This window comes from Sus scrofa, chromosome 9 (genome assembly GCF_054392235.1).
Source record: "Sus scrofa isolate SSC_HxYL_T2T_F1_AM1 chromosome 9, Sscrofa_HxYL_maternal_Yorkshire_Landrace_v2.0, whole genome shotgun sequence".
Classification (NCBI taxonomy): domain Eukaryota; kingdom Metazoa; phylum Chordata; class Mammalia; order Artiodactyla; family Suidae; genus Sus; species Sus scrofa.
The window spans coordinates 28,798,727-28,818,940 of NC_139391.1; the positions used below are offsets into that span (position 1 = coordinate 28,798,727).

A 20,214-nucleotide genomic window follows, 5' to 3' on the forward strand; every position below is an offset into this window, starting at 1 on the left:
GTCAATGAAATCTTTCAGTCAAGAATGCAATCAGTATTTATTGAACACCTAACATGTGGCAAACACTAGGTGCTCTGCTTTTCTGTTGGAAACCTGGGGAGAAACTTTGGGAAAGCAAAAATACTGGCAGAGTCCTGCCCAAGTTTTGAAGCTAGGTGGTAACCTGCAATGAGGAGGAAAGTCTTTTTCCTCTTTAGGATGATGGCGATGATTTTAGTTATTTATTCTTTATGTCAAAAGGTACAGCTTTGAATAATTTTATTGTTAGTGTAAGTACTCATTCTAAACGTTAAGTGGACGTATGAAGCTATATCAGGGTACCTGTTCTGCCTTCTGGAAGGCTCTCTAGGGTAGGTTTGATCTGAGCTGTCTGCATTTCCTTTCTCTGTAATTGCATATCCATCTTTTCTTCCGCCAATAAAGAAAACATATCCATGTATGAAATTGAGACTACCATTAAAATAGAATCACATTGAATCGTCCATAAAACATTTAAAAAGTAAATTATTCACAAATTATTTATGAAATACATTCTTACTGGTGAGTTATACCATTGAAAGTAAGAATTATTGCTTTGGATATTTAGAAATTTTAAGACCTTGAAATGGGTTGCTATAAAATATGAAACTGGGAAATCTAGATGCAATTTATTGTTCTTACTAATTATGTTCTGTTATAATTCTAATAATTATATAACATTATGATATAATATAATTATAATATAATGCACAGCTCCCAATTGCTGTGAGCTTTAGTTTCTCTTAGGATAAATACAGATATTCCTATCCTTACAGAATTATTGTGAAACTCAGATAAGATCATATATAATAAGATTCAGTAAACAAATATTGTTTATAGTTCTTGTTATTTGGAGGTCTGCTTGGATTGTTACTGCTTTTTATTTTCGGTCTTTTAAGGCTATTATTGCCTGCTCTTTTATGCTAATTTAAATGGAACATTTATTTTTCTTTGACTGCTTCTTATAATCTATCAGACAGAAAATGGGTAGTAAACATTGTGGAGAAATTCTAATCATAGATTTTTTTTTTATAGCCTTTGGCTCTACTTTTTTCCAAACTATATCATCTTAATTATTGGAGGTGAGTACAAAATAATGGGAAGTTTCCTAAAGGTAACATGATGTACAATGACTGCATCTGCTTTTGCAGAGTAGGTTTTCATGGTGACATCAGTCAAATAGCCATCTTATGGGCCCCACATCTAATAGAGCAAATTCAAAAAAAGTGTCTTCCATGGTAAATAAGTTGAATTTTGTATGGATTATTCCCCCTAGTTTGAATTTATTCTTCTTTATTCTCTCAGCATTGAGGAATTTATGGAGATTTGGAGACAATCTAAGTTAGGAAAGCCTGAAAAGTGACTCTTGGCATTTACTTGCATTAAGTCTCTGTTTACACACAGCCAGTACTTAAGAGCTGCTCTTCATACAATGTTTCTGAATGTGTTTGATATGGACCACCTATTTAGAAGGGACTGCTTTAAACATTTTCCAGAACTGTACTTTGAACAACCAAATTGGAATCTCTGAAAGTGATGCTCAGTAGACCATATTCTTAAGAGGCACTTAACAGATAACCTCAGTTGATTTTTATGGATGCTAGGGTTTGTAAAGGATTTGTGTTTCATAGAAATTCTTGCCAATTAGCTTCGGTCAATAGTCCACTAGGAAACAAGCATAAAAACATAGGTCAGAGGAGGATAAAAATTCTAATTAGGTTTTAATAAAGCTGAATCCTCTAATTCTAGTGGGAAAAGATAGTAAATAAATTAGATAGCAAATTTGGGTCAAGGCTAAAACTTAACATTTTGTTTCTGTTTATGATCAGTGGATTACGGATTGTCCCTTTCTTTCTCATTTCAAATTGTTCTGGAACTCTAATTTATGTACAGCTAAGTAAATCTTGACTTGCATGGCAGATGTTTTATTGTTATTATTATTATAAGTGATCACTTTAATAGCTTTCTTGGTTATTGTACAATGGATAGCTGGCTTCACTGCTTCTTCAGCTAAAGTAACATTACTTTCATTGGAAATATGTTGCAAAAATGGTTATTTTGGTTAAACTTCCTTGAGAGGAAAACTATTAAACAAATATGTAAGGGGTAAAGGACAGGAATAGGTTTCTTAGGAGATGGATAAGTTATAGTCTCTGCCAATGGAAATTTAATAAAATTAAAGAATCTAGGCTTCATCAGATATCATTCATTTCCTAACATTTGATGCTCACCAGTTCTGACCAGCTTGCACGGTACTATCTGCCAATCAAAAGATCAGTGTGGGCATTTATGAGGCAATTTATATTCTGATGAGTGAATTTGGTAATTTAGTATGTCATATTCCCATATGTCTTACCTCTGTTGAATGAAGACCAGAGCATGAATGAACTGTACATTGTTTTCTAAGCAGTAATAAGCACATTGCTTCATCTTCTATAATATAAATCTGACGTAGCATGAAACATTTTATGGCCATTAGTTTAAAAAGGAATCAATTACCTTTGCAAAAATCGTTGTGCATGTTTTATAATAATATTTGGGAAATTGCCTGTTATTTTTCTTTACTCATCTGCTGTCCTGAATGACATTATTAACGCATCCTCTTTGTGTCAGTATCACTTGGACTGATGTTAAGATTTTTTTTACAGAGCTAAGAATTAACACTTTTCTGCAAAGAACGTAATACACATATAGTTTGGAAATGAAAAAGTATTTCCTTGCTTTACCTGAGAACATCTAGCTGCCTATATTTGGAAGGCTTTGCTCTATGTACTCGTTTATATAGCAGTTATTGGTCACTGTGGATTCAGCCCTGACCATCCAAAGGAGCAATGAAGTGTGGTAACGTCGTAGGAAGCTGGATCCTATCACACAGAATCTCTTCTCTGGGGCCCTTCCTTAGGCTTTTGGACAGGACTCCCAACCTCCCTGGTTGGTTGCAGGGGCAAAGGAAGTAACACATTCAGAGAAAGCAGTAGAAGTGGGATGAATCCTATATGGAAGTGTTTTTAAAGTGTTCTAGGAGTTCAGAAAAAAGGAGAGAGGAAGAGCATTCTCAGTGTCCCTTTTATTAGAATCTTTCCAATTCAGGAACCTGACTCCTTTGAGTTTGGAAACATACAAAACAAAATGTTCCCAAGTCGTATTTAGTTAAGGGTGGTATTAACAGAGTAATGAAAGTGAATTCACAGCTATGACAAAACAAATGTCTGTGTCTTTATAACTATCTTTAAGTGTATATTACTATTCACATATATTAAAATAAGCTGATATATATGTATATGTATATATAAAAAATATATAATGTATGGTAAGGTCTGATTTGCTAATCATTTAGCTATTTAAAGTCTCAAATTAAAGCTCCCTCTGATTTCAGTAAAAGTGTTTATCCTAGTAAACCTAGTCAGCCTTCTCTGTCAAGAGCGTCATGCTCAATGCTCAAAATTAGCGTCCAAAGGATGATACCTGGGCAGGATCATTCCTGTTCAGTTACAGGCTAGATAAATTTGAAATGTCCTAATTTCTGGTGACATCTTCAATTATTTTGCCAGTTCAGTTCAAATAAGTGTGTTGCCCAAGCACTTAACAACTTTTCTAACTTTGAGGTAACATTTCAAATGAAATGCTTTCAAAACTACCTTACTCTAAGTGATGTCCCTTGCCTCTGTCAAAGTTCTTGATTCTTGTTTAGGATGGTATTCATTTTTTCTGTTCCATTTCCAGAGCCTTTGTTACTTAACCTTTGTGTAATAGTCTGTACAATAGTAGTAGGTTGTGATTGTGTCTCTACAGTTTTAGATGTATATTTATATTTCTACTGGTCCTGCCCATTTCTTCACCACCTACCAACCAGATCAGTCTTAAAGATGCTGATGAGCAGAAAGAAAGTTTTCTGCTTTGATTTCTAACTCCACTGAGTTTCCTAAACATGGTAAGATTTCAGTCAAAAGCAATGTGAACCAGGTATTAAGACCTTGTCTTTGACATGACATATGATACATTCTGGAATGTGAATAACTTATTGCCATTGTCATTTTGGGAAACGGCTTGTTGCTAGAGATGCTGAAAGGCATCACAGCATATTTACCACTTCATAAAGGATTAGACTCTTGAGAAAGATTTTTGGCAGCGAGCTGGCAGAGCATATGATTTGGCCTCACCAAATATTATGTTTACTAAACAAATATCTTTGGTAAATTAATTGGATAAAATGAGTAATTGCTAACTCTGGTTGCTATTGTCTTTTCTGAATCTACTGGCAGACTAATCAATTTGATTTCCTCTATTTGAATATACCATATGCCTTACCATGGGCAACATGGTAACATTGAGATGTCCTCTTAATAAAATGAAGAAAAACAATTGTAATGGAAGATACAATAGCCTTATCTACCACTAATTCATTTAAAACCTCCAATCTCATTTATTATTTTTATGTTGCAAACACAGAGAGTGATATTATACTATTTGCATTGCTCTATTAGATTGAAAATACTTAAATTGGGACTTTTTATCCATGAGTGGGTTTTTGGGAATTTGTGACCCCTATAAATATTGTGTTAACAAATTTGAATCTATGTGCCTCTTTCTGGGAAGAGAGTTTACTTCTCTTAGTAGACTTGTAAGAAGCCAAAACTTTTTTGTTTGTTTTTAAAAGTTTTATTGAAGTGTAGTTGATTTAAAATGTTGTGATAATTTCTGCTATACAACAAAGTGATTCATTTATACATGTACACACATCCATTCTTATTATTAGGTTATTTTCTCATATGGATTATTGCAGAAATACTGGGTAGAGTTGCCTGTGCTATATAGCAGGTCCCCATTGACCATCCATTCCATATACAATAGAAAGAAGCTAAAACTCATAAAGGATTAATGCACTGAAGGGAGTATTAATATAGATCCAATCAACACAATTAGTGGATTAAATATTAGGAAATATTAGGATAAATATCTTAATTTCTGTGATTCTAAGGAAATAAGTGTTTTGCTCATTGGTCTAAAAAAAGTTTATCTTTTACATAGTTTGGCCTCAGCAGAAATTCACAAACAACTGTCAAAGTTTGGAAATGAGTATTAGTAAAGTGTGTTGATGGCTAATGCCATAAACCAAGTGGTTTGTTTTATCCAATGCCCCTCCCCCAGTATCAGCAACAAAATCCTCCCTTTCTTCACAAGAAAAGGTAGAGTTTAGGTCCAAAGTGCCAGATTAAGATTTAACTGCATAGTCACTGTTAATGTCAGCGGGAGTCAGTAGCTAAATTGCTTGCATTCTGCATTGAAAATATACCTCTGAGAGTTAATATATTTCTGTACTGGCAGAGTTTTTTCCAAGCTCCTGTGTCTATGGAAAGCTATCATTTAACTCATGTTCCTTCAGGGAAGGTCTGCCCTCCTGAGGCATGGCCCCACATACCTGTGGTTTCTTTGATGACTGAGATCACCTCGTTCTTAGAAACTCTCCAGGGGTTGCAGAATAAGTCTGAGCTTCATTGTTTATTTATTTATTTATTTATTTTTGCTGAGTGCTGCAAAGGCTTTTCTTTTGATGTTTACAGAAGATCCTTTACAGTCAGGAATGTTGAAAGGTGACCAGCTGTCTCACCTCTTGCCTCCCAATCCCAGTGGGAAGAGAATTTGTATGTACTGCAAATGAAATAAAAGGAAAAAAAAAAATATGCGCTCCTTACAGGAGTCTATGCCTGTAAACAAGGTACCTACAGTACTGCGATGTGTGCATGACACAAGGGACTTGCCCGAAAGAGGATTTAAAGTCAGGTTGGACTGAAAAAATCTAATTCCCCTTGTTTACCCATTTGTTTGTGTTGATTCAGAATTTCCTGAGTTGCATCCAGATGTCTCTGGGCAAAATAGACCTGTGCCATTTCATTCCTTTTTTTTTTTCCTTTTTGTTTAGTTAATATATTTTCCTTTAAATAAGTTTTAATATGGGAGATATATGTATTTAGTTTTTAAAACACTTTTCCCTGTGAATCCAAGTGAGTTTTGTAAGGTTGACGTGACTTTCCTTTTTGGAACCAATCTGTTTTCTTCAAAGGCCTATTTTTGAACACTTGGATCAAATTTCACTTTATATATAATTAATATTTAATCTACCCTGGTAACTAGGTAATTATTTTTATTTTTTTATTTTTTATAATTTATTTTTTTCCCACTGTACAGCAAGGGGATCAAGTTATCCTTACATGTATGCATTTTTCCCCCCACCCTTTGTTCTGTTGCAATATGAGTATCTAGACATAGTTCTCAATACTACTCAGCAGGATCTCCTTGTAAATCTATTCCAAGTTGTGTCTGATAACCCTAAGCTCCCGATCCCTCCCGTTCCCTCCCTCTCTCATCAGGCAGCCACAAATCTATTCTCCAAGTCCATGATTTTCTTTTCTGTGGAGATGTTCATTTGTGCTGGATATTAGATTCCAGTTATAAGTGATATCATATGGTATTTGTCTTTGTCTTTCTGGCTCATTTCACTCAGTATGAGATTCTCTAGTTCCAGCCATGTTGCTGCAAATGGCATTATGTCATTCTTTTTTATGGCTGAGTAGTATTCCATTGTGTATATATACACCACATCTTCCAAATCCAATCATCTGTCGATGGACATTTGGGTTGTTTCCATGTCCTGGCTATTGTGAATAGTGCTGCAATGAACATGCGGGTGCATGTGTCTCTTTTAAGTAGAGCTTTGTCTGGATATATGCCCAAGAGTGGGATTGCGGGGTCATATGGAAGTTCTATGTATAGATTTCTAAGGTATCTCCAAACTGTTCTCCATAGTGGCTGTACCAGTTTACATTCCCACCAACAGTGCAGGAGGGTTCCCTTTTCTTCACACCTCCTCCTGCACTTGTTATTTGTGGACTTATTAATGAGGGCCATTCTGACTGGTGTGAGGTGGTATCTCATGGTGGTTTTGATTTGCATTTCTCTTATAATCAGCGATGTTGAGCAAGCATTTTCTCATGTGTTTGCTGGCCATCTGGATATCTTCCTTGGAGAACAGTCTATTCAGGTATTTTGCCCATTTTTCCATTGGTTGATTGGCTTTTTTGCTGTTGAGTTGTATAAGTTGCTTATATATTCTAGAGATTAAGCCCTTGTCAATTGCATCATTTGAAACTATTTTCTCCCATTCTGTAAGATGTCTTTTTGTTTTCTTTTGGGTTTCCTTTGCTGTGCAAAAGCTTTTCAGTTTGATTAGGTCTCATTGGTTTATTTTTGCTCTTATTTCTATTGCTTTGGGAGACTGACCTGAGAAAACATTTGTAAGGTTGATGTCAGAGTGTTTTGCCTATGTTCTCTTCTAGGAGTTTGATGGTATCCTGTCTTATATTTAAGTCTTTCAGCCATTTTGAGTTTATTTTGGTGCATGGTGTGAGGGTGTGTTCTAATTTCATTGCTTTGAATGCAGCTGTCCAGGTTTCCCAGCAATACTTGCTGAATAGACTTTCTTTTTCCCATTTTATGTTCTTGCCTCCCTTGTCAAAGATTAACTGACCATAGGTGTCAGGTTTTACTTCAGGTTCTCTATTCTGTTCCATTGGTCTGTCTGTCTGTTTTGATACCAGTACCACACTGTTTTGATGACTGTGGCTTTGTAATATTTTTTGAAGTCTGGGAGAGTCATGCCTCCTGCTTGGTTTTTGTTCTTAGGATTGCTTTGGCAATTCTGGGTCTTTTGTTGTTCCATATAAATGTTTGGATTGTTTGTTCTAGTTCTATGAAAAATGTCATGGGTAATTTGATAGGGATTGCATTGAATCTGTAGATTGCTTTGGGTAGTATGGCCATTTTTACAATATTGATTTTTCCAATCCATGAACATGGTAGGTAATTATTTTTAAAATAGACTTTTCTCTGTCTTGTTCTAGGTTTTGGCTAGTTCTTCAGCAGTTGTAGTTTTATATCCTTGGTAGCCCTGTAACCAAGCAAGGCCCTGTGTGGCTCCTGGCACAAAAGCCTTCTGTGTCTCCTATTTCTTATTTTTAAGAAATGTGCCTCATTCAGCCTCCATGGTCTTCCCTGAGTTCCAAGGGGTAGGTTCAGACAGTTGCTGACCTGGGAATGAAGGGGATGCAAAGACAAGCAAGGAACAGTCAAGAAACAATGGTACAGCCCTAGTGCAGGGTCCTTGTTCCATCTCAAGTGATACACATGATGACGTAGGCGTCTTATACACCTAGATGTTATATTCCTTATGCTTCTTTTAGAAATGAGTACTTTAAAATTGAACAGGTTAGAGTCCTTCCTTGTGCTTCTCCCTGGCTTAATTGCACCTTAAACTCAATCACCCATAAGCTAATGATTAGGCATCCTGAGCACAATTGCCTGTGGGTTAAAGATTTTTAGCACATGATGTTTTTCAGGAACTTTGCTAGTTTGTTCTAATCTCTGATCAGTATACCCTTTCAGCAAGTACTGTTATTCTAGGCAATAACCGAGAAGACCACCACTATGATCATGTGGAAATCTCCTGATGCCAGCTTTGATGACTCAGATTCCCCCAAAGAAAGAAGAATGCATGTTTGCCCCAATCCTGATTCCTGTCTGAAAACCTATTTTTCTCTCTTTACCATAAAACTCCCTGCAGTTCTTCCTAGGCGGGGGGGGGGGGGGGGGGGGGAAGGGGGCCACAGTCTTTAAGGCATTAGCCTGCTGTGGCCTCCTTGGCCTGCCAAAGCAACAAAATCTATTATTTTGTCTTTCACCAAAAACTCTGTCTCCATGTTTCTATCTGTCACCTGTGGACAGAGGCTGTTTCAGCAACAGCCCTGCTCTCTTAAAGGGCTTCTCAGTCAGGCATATTGAAGCATAGACTTTGAAACCTGGAAGGAGTTCAAAGACTGACCCTTGGCTCCACTGATGGGAAAATTCTGGCCCAGAGGGATAAGTGATTTGTTGGAGGTTTTATATTTGAGTGAGAGGGAAGAGAATGGAATTCTTAGAGTGCCCATTAACACAACTCAATCAAATATCAGGAATACAGAGAACCAGTTTGCTGTATTATCATTACCAGGATACTATGTGTAACTACACTCTTCTAGTCTACCTTGACTTCAGCTTAGGATAGAGAGGCATGAAGCTGATCTGGTCAGTGGAAATGTGGAAAATATATGACAGTCTGATGCCCTTCATGCTCATAGGGCCAGCCTATATAGAATCTTAAGGCAAAATCAAAGAGGCAAACTTTTCAAAATCTTTTGTGGGTTGTACCAACTGTGTGTGTGTGTGTGTGTGTGTGTGTGTGTTTCCATGGCATGCAAAGGTTTCTGGAACAGGGATCGAATGTGAGCTTCAGCAGTGATGATACTAGATCTTTAACTGTTAGGCCACCAGGGAACTCCTGGACTGCCTGCTTTTGTCAATCATGCCTTCTCCAATTTATTGTCATTCAGTCTACATTGTTACTACAACATCTACAACCTATAATAAGTATAGTTATTTTTTAAGAAAGATAGGAATGGTTTTCTTCTGGATTCTTGTGTTCTTGTGAGCCTTTGGCATCTTATGATCTAATTGTTATTTGTTACTGAGAACAAATTTTAAGACATAAGTCGTAAGAAGGTAACACATTATTTATAATTACTCTTTGTGAAGTCCATACTAGAATCTTCATCTTGCCTAGCCAGTGGAAAAATTGACTGTACTCATTTGGGTTTCCTCCTCCTAGGACTGTGCTGAGGTTTCCAGCTGAAAACCTTTTGAGGCATCTTTAAATATTTAACTATTTTCTGCTGAGTTAGCCCCATTATATCTAATTTTGTTGATATTCCCTTAGTTTAGATGTGTCTACAGCTTCTACCAATAAAAAATATACCAAATTTGGAGGTGAGACAAATGACTATATTACTTTCATTGTCATGCTAGTTCTTTATATAAAAAGGGTTTTCTGATTCTCTAGATGGAATTATTTGTATTTGCTCAATAGTATTTACTCTTGAGAATGTCTACAACTGTATAAAAATAGATTTTATGAAATAAATTTGATAAAATGAAAGTGTTTCTGTCTTGAAAAGATATTTCTCTTCCGTAAAGATTGTTTATTATTGTTCTGTAACACCATTAACTGGTTTTGTAATTTAAAAACCTTATTCTAGAATTCTCTATTTCTTTTTTCTTTGACTGTATGGTATGGCTCGTTACTTTACCATTCTTTGAACCAACTTTGCCGTTCTGATGATACACTCATTAATGAGTTGATGTATGTTCCCTATTTACTGGTATGGGAACTATGTTTCTTAACATTTAAAAAATGTATTTGACACACTATACATATGTAACATAAAACATTTGATGATATTGAGACTCTTCCCCTTAAACCTGACTCCAGTGTATATGATACAGCCATTCCCTCTGTCACCTGTGGCTTGGTCAGTGTTTTGTCAAAATATGGCTCTATATTGTTACTCTTGCATCACCACCTGCAATCCTGTCTGGGCTGGGGTGAAATAATCTGAATCTTTTAACATTTTCCTTCCCTCCAAAAGCCTTCCCCTCTCCTCCTTTTACACACACACACACACACACACAGATTTATCTTATCAAAAGACTAGGAATGTTTTAAAACATGGCAAGAATCTTTGCCTTCATATTCTTTATGCTTTTCTATCACACCACGTCTGAAGCAAAGACTTACAAAGTATGAAATAGGGCAGGATATAAAGTGAGGAAAAATATTTCTTATTTCAATAACTTTTATGCCACAAAACTGTAGTTTATAGTAATCTGTAAAGAAAGTGCTACATTTCAAAATGAATCCTGTGATTTCTTATATTGCTCAAGGTTTTTCTGTGCTTTAATTTTATTTTGCTTATTTTTCAGAATGGTTTTATGACAGAAGCTCAGGGGCAGGTTTCAGATCTTTCTTATAGACTACGGTTTGTGTTGATGGTATTATATGACACATTGTTGCAATTTCAAGTTTTTGGATTATGTTAATATATACATGTACTTACTTTATTAACAAACTAGGGTTTCATTTCTAAAGGGTTGATAGGCATTTCCTATCTTTCTTGAAGAGAGTTATTTAAAAATAATGTGTTGATGAGCATAAGTAAGCAATTTAACACTTGTAAGAAAATCCTTGTCTTTGGTATCTGGGGACTATAATATTGGTATAGTGAGAGAACATGCTGAAATAATCATCTGTGTGCCCTTCTTTTCCATACCTCTTTGCAGAGTACCCCTGCCTTCCTTCAGCAGGCAGAGAAAATACACCACCTTGAAAAAAATTAGTTGTAGGAGTTGCAGGAATGAGAAAAAAGTTTAGTATATTTTTTAACTTCTGAAGTATCTTTATCTTGAAGCATATATCAAAGAAATCAGTTTTAAAAGCAAAGCTTTTAATATGTAACCTGCCCCTCCCCTACTCCTGTTCAGCTTACCCTGCTGTATTTTACATTTTATCCCCATCATTTATCACTATATAATTTACTTATTTGTTATGTTAATTGTAGAATTACCAGGACAGGAATATTTATTTGTTCATTGATACTTCCAAATATGTAGACGAATGCCTTGTGTACAGATGACAATTGATATGTATTTGTTTAACGAATGAAAAAGCTCTCAATTATCAAAAATAAAGTCACTGATGTAAATAAAGCATACATTTTATGCTATAAAAATGGACAGAAAAGAGAATGTTAAAAGATTCAGATTATTTCACTCTTTGGGGATTTCAGTTCTGGGCTTAGTTGGGAGGTCATATATAAGAAATGGAAAATTGGTTGGATCTAAACAGAGAAGACACAGAACCCGTAGACATTAGGAAGTAAGTTTGGAGAGACTACACAATGCTATATGTTTCCAGATTTAGGAAAGCATGCTGAGTGGACTTAGCAATTGAAAATCATTCCTAACCATTGGAATAAGCTCCTGAGGTTACCTGCTTTCTGGTGAAGACATTCTGTTAACAGAAACCTGCTTATTGCTCATGAACCACCCAGCAGAAATGATGCGTGTCTTTATCTCAAAACTTGACTGAGCTTCATCTGAACTCCCTTCTGTAGACATCCCACTATTCAATGCCCCTGAATACAATAAGACCTCCAAAGGAGAAGGTTAAGAATTGGCATTCAGAGGGATGTTGGTGATTTACAAGGGAAAGTTGAGCCCAGATACAAATTAAATCCATTGATAATCATTTTCTTAGCTTGTAATTGTATTGGAAAGCTTTCAGTAAGAAAATATAGATCCTTGCTTTTTATTAAATATTAATTATCAACACTGAAGGACTGATATTTGGCTGAATGAAAATGCATAAGGTATGTGGTAATTTTAAAACCTGTATCCAAGTCCTTTGACACCCCTTCCATAAAAAGGCACATACCTTGAGAGTCCTGAGCCAACATTAAGAATATCTGGTTGTACTGAAGCCACCATGTTAGAGAGATCACATGGAGGAACTACAGAGATACAGAGGGAAGACGCTCAAGGAGCCTCAGGTATTACAGCCCCAGCTCTTTGAGTGTCCCCAGACCCTATGCCAGACAAAGGAATGAAGAAAGCTTTCAGATGACCCCAGCCTCAGCCACTATCTGACTGTAGCATCCTGAGAGTCTCCCAAACCAGAGCCGACTAGCTGAGCTGCTCGTCAATCCCTGAAACACAAAAACAGTGAAAGATACTCAGAAACTACTTTCGGTAGTTGATTATGTTAGCTGTTAAGGTAGCCATTGTGTTTTGGAATGATTCGTTATGCAGCCATTGTACATAGAAGTTACCTGATAGACGACAGAGGGTAACCAAGAGTTGCATTCATTCATTTACTCAAGATACATTGTACCAACTATGTGTTATTACTCTGTTATTCACTGTTGATACTAATACTGAAAGGATACAAGTCTTGAAAGAAACTATGTTCTTGAGAAAAATCTTTGTCTAATCAGTAAGGTATATCTGTATATAATGAGTGAATGCAATAACAGGAATGGGAATTCATGTTGTGAATTAGTATTTATGCTTTTTTAAAGTTATAAATTTATTTAAGCAGTTCTTAATGATTTTGGACATGTTTTTCTGAAGTAATATATTGGAAAAAGGAAAAAGATTTTCCTGATATCAGTTATATTATTTATGATATATGTAATATTATATATATTTAATATATTAAAACACATTTGTACATATATGAACCACAAAGGCAAATATTCAAACATATAAATGAAAAGTATAAAATAATAACATTTTATATTATATAAATAATCAGGAATTCTCTGGGTCTCAATTTACTTTTGTATTACTAGTATATGATATTACAAAAGTTTTCCAGAATGTATTTAGTATCTGAATATAAATGTAGCCAGTCTTTGTGTGAAAGGATAGCGGATTTTATTCTAAAAATCTTTTACAAGTAAGGTAAAATACTGTTACCAAAAGCTATTGATTTCTAATTTGATGAAATTGGACGAGAGATATAGTCTAATAATATAGTGTCTGGCATCAGAAATCCATTGATCAGTTAAGGTCTGTTTAGGAAAGTAGAACTACTGCAAAAGATATATGATAAGATAGCTATGATATAATTGAAGGAGGAGCTGAGGGAGTAAACTTCTAGTGGAGGAGCTAGAAGATGAGAGAGAAGTTACTAATCCACCCCTGAAAGCCCTGGAATGAATGGACTGGTAGGAGCTTTTAGGATAAGCAACCTGCTGCATGGACACAGAGTGGTATAGATCTTCGGATAGCTCCTGCTCCTGTGTAGTTAGCTCTGTGGTGCACAGTTAGTGGTGGCTCAGGACATTGTTGGTCAACCTGGCCAGTGGTTGGAAAGACAAAGCTAGACACAAATTGGAAAAAAGGGAGGTCAGGCTGGATCCAGCTGGACACCTCTGTGTCTGTCCATTACAATATTAGATCCTTTGGAGAATGATACCTATGTTTTGCCTCTAAAATCAGTTGCAGCTTCCTCTATTGACCATTGCTGACTTCTAACCACTTTCTATTTAGGGAAGGGAATTCTGGAGTACATAGTCTCAGCTTTGACACTAGAATGACAGAGCAGTCCTACATCTGCACATGATTTTCTCTTATGGGCCTTATCTATACCTGCAAAACATCTCAATAGTTTGTTGTACTTTTTTTTTTTCCTACACCAATGGCAAGTGGACGTTTCCCTACCAGGGATCGAACCCGTGGTACAGCAGCTACTGAGCTGCTGCACTGACAATATTGGATCCTTAACCTACTGTGCTATAATTTCCTGTACTTTTAATCTAAAAAATATTTATGTATGTATAGCTGTCAGGCATATAGATGTTTTTAATGTTTCACTTTTTCCTATTCATCATTTATTTTCTCACTAAAACAGAGTTTGGTATTTTAGAGAGGGGTCCTTTTAGGAAATGTTGGTTCTTTTCGGTCAGTGCTATAAATTGAATGTTTAGGTTTCCCCATAATTCATGTTGAAATTCTAACCCTCAACATGATGGACTGAGACATTGGGACAATGAGGTGAGACATTGGGAGTTCCCGTCATGGCTCAGCAGGAATCTGACTAGTATCCATGAGGATTTGGGTTCAATCCCTGGCCTTGCTCAGTGGGTTAAGGATCAGGCATTGCCTTGAGCTGTGGTGTGGGTCGCAGACACAGCTCAGATCTTGCATTGCTGTGGCATAGGCTGGTGGCCAGCTATAGCTGAGATTCTGCCCCTAGCCCTATGCTGTGGGTGTGGCCCTAAAAAGCAAAAAAAAAAAAAAAAAAAAGGGTGGGGTGGCGTGGGTGCATCATTTGGGAGGTGTTTAGGTCAAGGCCTTCATGAATGGGATTAGTACTGTGATAAAGAGGCTGTTCCATAATGTGAGGACACAAATGGCTGTTTGTGAACCAGAAAGCAGGCCCTCCCTAGACGGTGAATCTGCTGATGCTTTTTTTTTTTTCTATTTCTTGGGCCGCTCTTGCAGCACATGGAGGTTCCTAGGCTAGAGGTCAAATCGGAGCTGTAGCCACTAGCCTACGCCAGAGCCACAGCAACGCGGGATCCGAGCCGCGTCTGCAACCCACACCACAGCTCACGGCAACGCCGGATCGTTAACCCACTGAGCAAGGGCAGGGACCGAACCCCCAACCTCATGGTTCCTAGTCGGACTCGTTAACCACTGCACCTCGACGGGAACTCCTGCTGATGCTTTGATTTTGGACTTCCAAGCCTCCAGAACTATGAGAAATAAATGTCTGGTTTTATGGTATTTTGTTACAGCAGTCCAGCTGAGATAGTCAAAATGAAGGTACCTTAGACCTGTCTTAGTCACTGCTGAGTAAGCCACATGCGCAGGCTTCATGTTTGGTCTTCTGACTTTGGGTGGAGAGTTGGAGTCTCCTAGTCTCTCTTTCTCCAGAACCAGAACAAGGAAGAAGGAAAGAACATGTTTGTATTAGGTGCTTTCATGATGGCCTAAAATGATTTCTCTACAAATTGTGAATTAGAAACTCAAATCTCTTAATTCAGTTCAGTACTGTTCAATTTATTTCAGCACTACAAATATTCTCTTAGCACTTAACTCTGTGCAAAGTACTGTCCCATGTGCTGTGGATAGAGATTGTTTAATTAAATCAGAAGGCCATTGTAGAGAGGAGGTTCTAATGTTGCAGCAGCCTACATAAGCAAACCAAATCTAAGCCTGTAAAGGCCTCAAGGTTATGACATTGAATGCTGAGGACAACCAGTCACAAACAACCAACTAGGTTTTAAGCTATAGCCAATCAATAATTTCCTTATTTTGCTTCCCTCTTCCCTATAAATCTCTCTCTAGATGTTAATTGAGTACTCTGAAACATTTCGGTTTGGGACTGCCTGATTTGAATATATTTTTATTCATAGAAACTCTTAAATTTTTTAATATACCTCTCATTTTCTTTTAGCAAGGTGAACAAGGTAGCAAATATTTCTGCCTTTATGGAACTTTCAGTCTAGCAGAGAAGACAGAGATTAATTATGTGTAGAATAAGCTACTATAGACTTTCATTCCAAAAAAGCTTCAGTAGATTCTTATTTTACCTAGTTATTCTGCTAATTAGTGAAAACTTCTAAGTTTAGAGGTTTCTAGCTATTGATGCAATGTATAATTTGTCAATGCTTTTGTGCAAATAGCTAAATATGTAACATAGCCTTCTGTAATAATCAGTGATGACAACCACAAGAATGTTTGGAGGTACGTGAAAGAGATAGCCTCTTAGAATTTCCACAGAAGTAGGTCTTTATATTCTGTTTCTCCTTGCAAGAGAAAAAAAGCTTCTAATCAAATACCTGTGTTCATAATAAATAAAAGTGTTTTGTTATCAGTAATGCTTCAATGTAGTTTGCTTTCTCTTACATTCCAGGAGACCAATTAGGATATACCTGAGTCTACTGGATAATTACTCCTCGATTAACAGCAGTTATATAAATTATGCCAAAATGAAATATATACAGTTAATATATATTGTTTAATGTGTCTCTGAGTATATTCTGAAGATCCTAAATTTTCTATTCCAGAGGAAGCATATAAATCTTTTTCAGGAGTTCCCGTCGTGGCGCAGTGGTTAACGAATCCGACTAGGAACAATGAGGTTGCAGGTTCGGTCCCTGCCCTTGCTCAGTGGGTTAACGATCCGGCGTTGCTGTGAGCTGTGGTGTAGGTTGCAGACGCGGCTTGGATCCCACGTTGCTGTGGCTCTGGTGTAGGCCAGTGGCTCCAGCTCCGATTCGACCCCTATCCTGGGAACCTCCATATGCCGCGGGAGTGGCCCAAAGAAATAGCAAAAAGACAAAACAAACAAACAAACAAACAAAAAATAAATCTTCTTTTTTAGTGAAATGATTGGTAACTTACACTGTGAGAGTTTTAAACCAAAAACAACTTATCCATGTATTACTGTGTAAAATATGGGTTTCAATTATGTATGTGAAAACATAACACTAAATAAGCTACTTCTTTTTTTTTTTTTTTTTTTTTTGTATTTTTGCCATTTCTAGGGCCACTCCTGTGGCATATGGAGGTTCCCAGGCTAGGTGTCTAATAGAAGCTGCAGCTGCCAGCCTATGCCAGAGCCACAGCAACAGGGGATCCAAGCCACATCTGCAACCTACACCACAGCTCACGGCAACGCCGGATCCTTAACCCACTGAACAAGGCCAGGGATCCAACCTGCAACCTCATGGTTCCTAGTCGGATTCGTTAACCACTGTGCCACGACGGGAACTCCCCTAAATAAGCTGCTTTCTGAGAACAGCCTCTTATTTCTCTAGGGCATAGTGAAACTCACCTCCACTCCAATGCAACACTGTGGTGGCCTTCTAAATGGTGAAAGATGAAAGTCAAAATTGTATGTGTTTATAGGCATCTTTGCCTGTTGAACTATCATCTGAAATACCTTTATCCCAAATGTGGCTAGTATCTGAAATAGATAATTTTTTTCAATTTTCATTGAACCACACAATACTAGATATAGTCTGGTCAAAATCAAGTGAACAAATTTAAAGCAGAGAATTGGTTACATCAATGGTGGAAGATCTGAGAAGTGAGTAAGTTAACTGTGAGGCAACCTAGAGGTCATGGGCAGCTGAAAATGACTTCCACTTCCAGGGCCCTCCAAAGCCTGAGAAAAAAAAGAAATAGGGTTTCCAGAGCCTAGAAATCAGTGCCCACAAGCAGGGTCTGTCTATCTGGAGCTAGAACCATGGAGGAGATGCCTAGGAGAGTTGAAACTGTGGAAATCACAGGGCCGAAATTTTAAATGCAGCCCCAAGTGGGGGTGGTGTGAGGCAGGGATGGTGGTAGGAATACCTTGACCTCTCCTACTTCCTCTGCCATTTAATACCTCATCACTTCTTCCCATCAACTAAGCCTATCTGGAAGCCAGGTAACATAGAAGCCATGGAGAAACAGCTGATGAGGTCAACTTGTCCTTCCTTCCCATCTTAAGAGATGAAGGAGAGTAGGGCAAGGGAAATGGGTGGACTTATGGGAAAAGGTCCAAAGTCCTCTCTGACACTTGACTAAGAGAATCAGTATTTGAGACTACTGGATAATAGAAAGCAATGTTTCCCGAGCATGGTTACCAAAATCAGAATGGCTGGAGTCATCATTAAGTACAGCTTCTCAGGTTTCAATTTAGACTATTGAAATCTTTGCTTTTAGTAAGCATTCCTGGTGATTCTGGTATGTGGCTAGGTTTGAGGAACCACTAGAACAGAGATCACACAAAGGCCTTTAATTCTGAATACATTTTGTGTTAGATTGTCAGAAAGTTAAATAGTAGATGATTTTCTTTTAATCAATTCTCTGAGATAAGGCATCCCATAATTTTAATTGTTTAATTTCCCCTTGTCCTCTCCAACACTTATTTTTCCTTTTTTAAAAGGATCATTACATAAGACTTCTGAGAAAAGTACTATAGATTACTAGTTGTTTCTTTTTCTTTTTTTTAATGTTTCTGTCTCCTCTTTTTAGTTGTCAAAAACAATTATTATTTTTTCTTTCTTGCTTTGGCTGTGAAGAAGCTCAGTAGGTATTATTAGTTCAGGATTTTTCCACTTAATGCTTTTCTCTTTCATGTATTCCTCCACCTTTGCCGCCTTGTTCTTTTACTTAGGTGGTAAGCATACATTTTTTTTTTTTTTCCTCTAGTATCTTTTCTTTGGGGGAGTGTTCTCTTCCCATCTCAAATGGTTCTACTTGAACCAATCAACCATAGTATCCTGCTCTCTTTCTTCAATGGGGTGGACATGTGACTCAGACTGAGCTGATTAGTTCTGCCCCCTTTAGGACAGAGCTTGAAAGCAGACTTAACCAACTGACCCAACTTACACCAAAATACACAACAACAATGGGAGCAAGAATAAGTTTCAGAAGCAAGCAATGTGGCAGACTAAGACAGAATTCCCTTAGCCCAATATCAGATCTTTATTTCTCAGTAGAGACTTTGATTATAGGTCAATCAACTGTGTACTTTTTTACCATGTGTGTCTTGTTTGCATGATGACTCTCAGTGCAGATATGTTCAGTTATAAAGTTTGGTTCTAGTGTCTGAATCCCCAGATTTACTGAGAGTGAGAATCTTAATTTTCCCCCTATTCTTGATGAAATCTTCATCCATCTCAATAACATCCACAATTAATCCACTTATTAAAAGTTATATTTCTCTTGGGTGAATAGTCAGTAAAAATGTTTGATATAATTATTATTTCAATCACTCTTTTGATTTCTACCTCTCCCCTTTTTGCACTTCCTTCCCTTCATATCTCCATGGTGATGCTGTATACTCATGGGTGTTATTCTTTCTCATCGTTGCTTGTAGGTAGAGCAGCAGGTTGGGAATGAAGGCTGTCCATGCAGTGGCCCGTGAGTAGAAGAGATCCTACTACTCTTCTTGGATATGTTGGGTATGGTTTTGGCATGGACCTTTATGCATGTTTCCTTTTAGCAGTTTTACCTTGACCCTCTTGATTAAAGAAGGATTGAAGGATAACTGTGACCATTTGGATCATGGCAACAATACACCCTTTCACCTCTTCTCTAAGTTATTGTTCCTCTGCTTGGCTCAGTGGCCACCTGAGCAGTACTAAGTTTCTATGCTACCTCCCACTGAATAATATATTGTCAGCCTTCAGAAGTCACTGGAGGGGAAGCAAATGCCATTGTCTCAAGTTCACCCATTTACAAGGAGACATACCTGATATTGTTCCCATTCTCTAGGGAGATAGGATGAAAGCAACGAGGGATTAGGAGCTATCCTCCTAGCTCCCTGTATGCTTTTTTTTTGTTCAAAGCCTTTTCTTATTCCTTTCCCTTTTATATTTCACAGTATTAAAAATAGAAATCTATTTTAGCCTTTGTAGAACCCAGAAGGATGTCTCATAGGAGTAAGTGGGCTTCCTTGAACTCTGTCCTTGGGAATATAATCACTTTGTTCTAAACACTGCACACTACAAGATCTTCATTTCTTGAAGTTTTGTCCCTGCACTATAATATGCACAAACCTTGCAATCCCTGCACTGGAGAGTATGTATTTCTGGGAAGGGTGGAAGAGGGGGGGATTGAACTTTGTATTCCATTAGTATATTTTAAACTTAAGTCAGCATTTTTAGTATTTAAAAGAAAATAACTTTGCATTGGTTTTATCTTTTTTACTTTATATGTATATGTAAAGTAACTTTGGCTTTATTATTAGTTTCATGTTTTTGTGAA

General features: G+C 37.1%; 1 long non-coding RNA gene across 1 annotated transcript in view; it reads left to right on the plus strand.

Annotated features, from left to right (window-relative positions):
- The window catches only part of LOC110255421 (uncharacterized), a 1,062,594-nt gene that overhangs the window by 339,879 nt on the left and 702,501 nt on the right, over positions 1–20,214 (plus strand). The window contains exon 3 of the long non-coding RNA XR_014815065.1: positions 19,325–19,409. This is a non-coding gene — a long non-coding RNA (uncharacterized LOC110255421). The remainder of the gene's footprint in view (positions 1–19,324; positions 19,410–20,214) is intronic.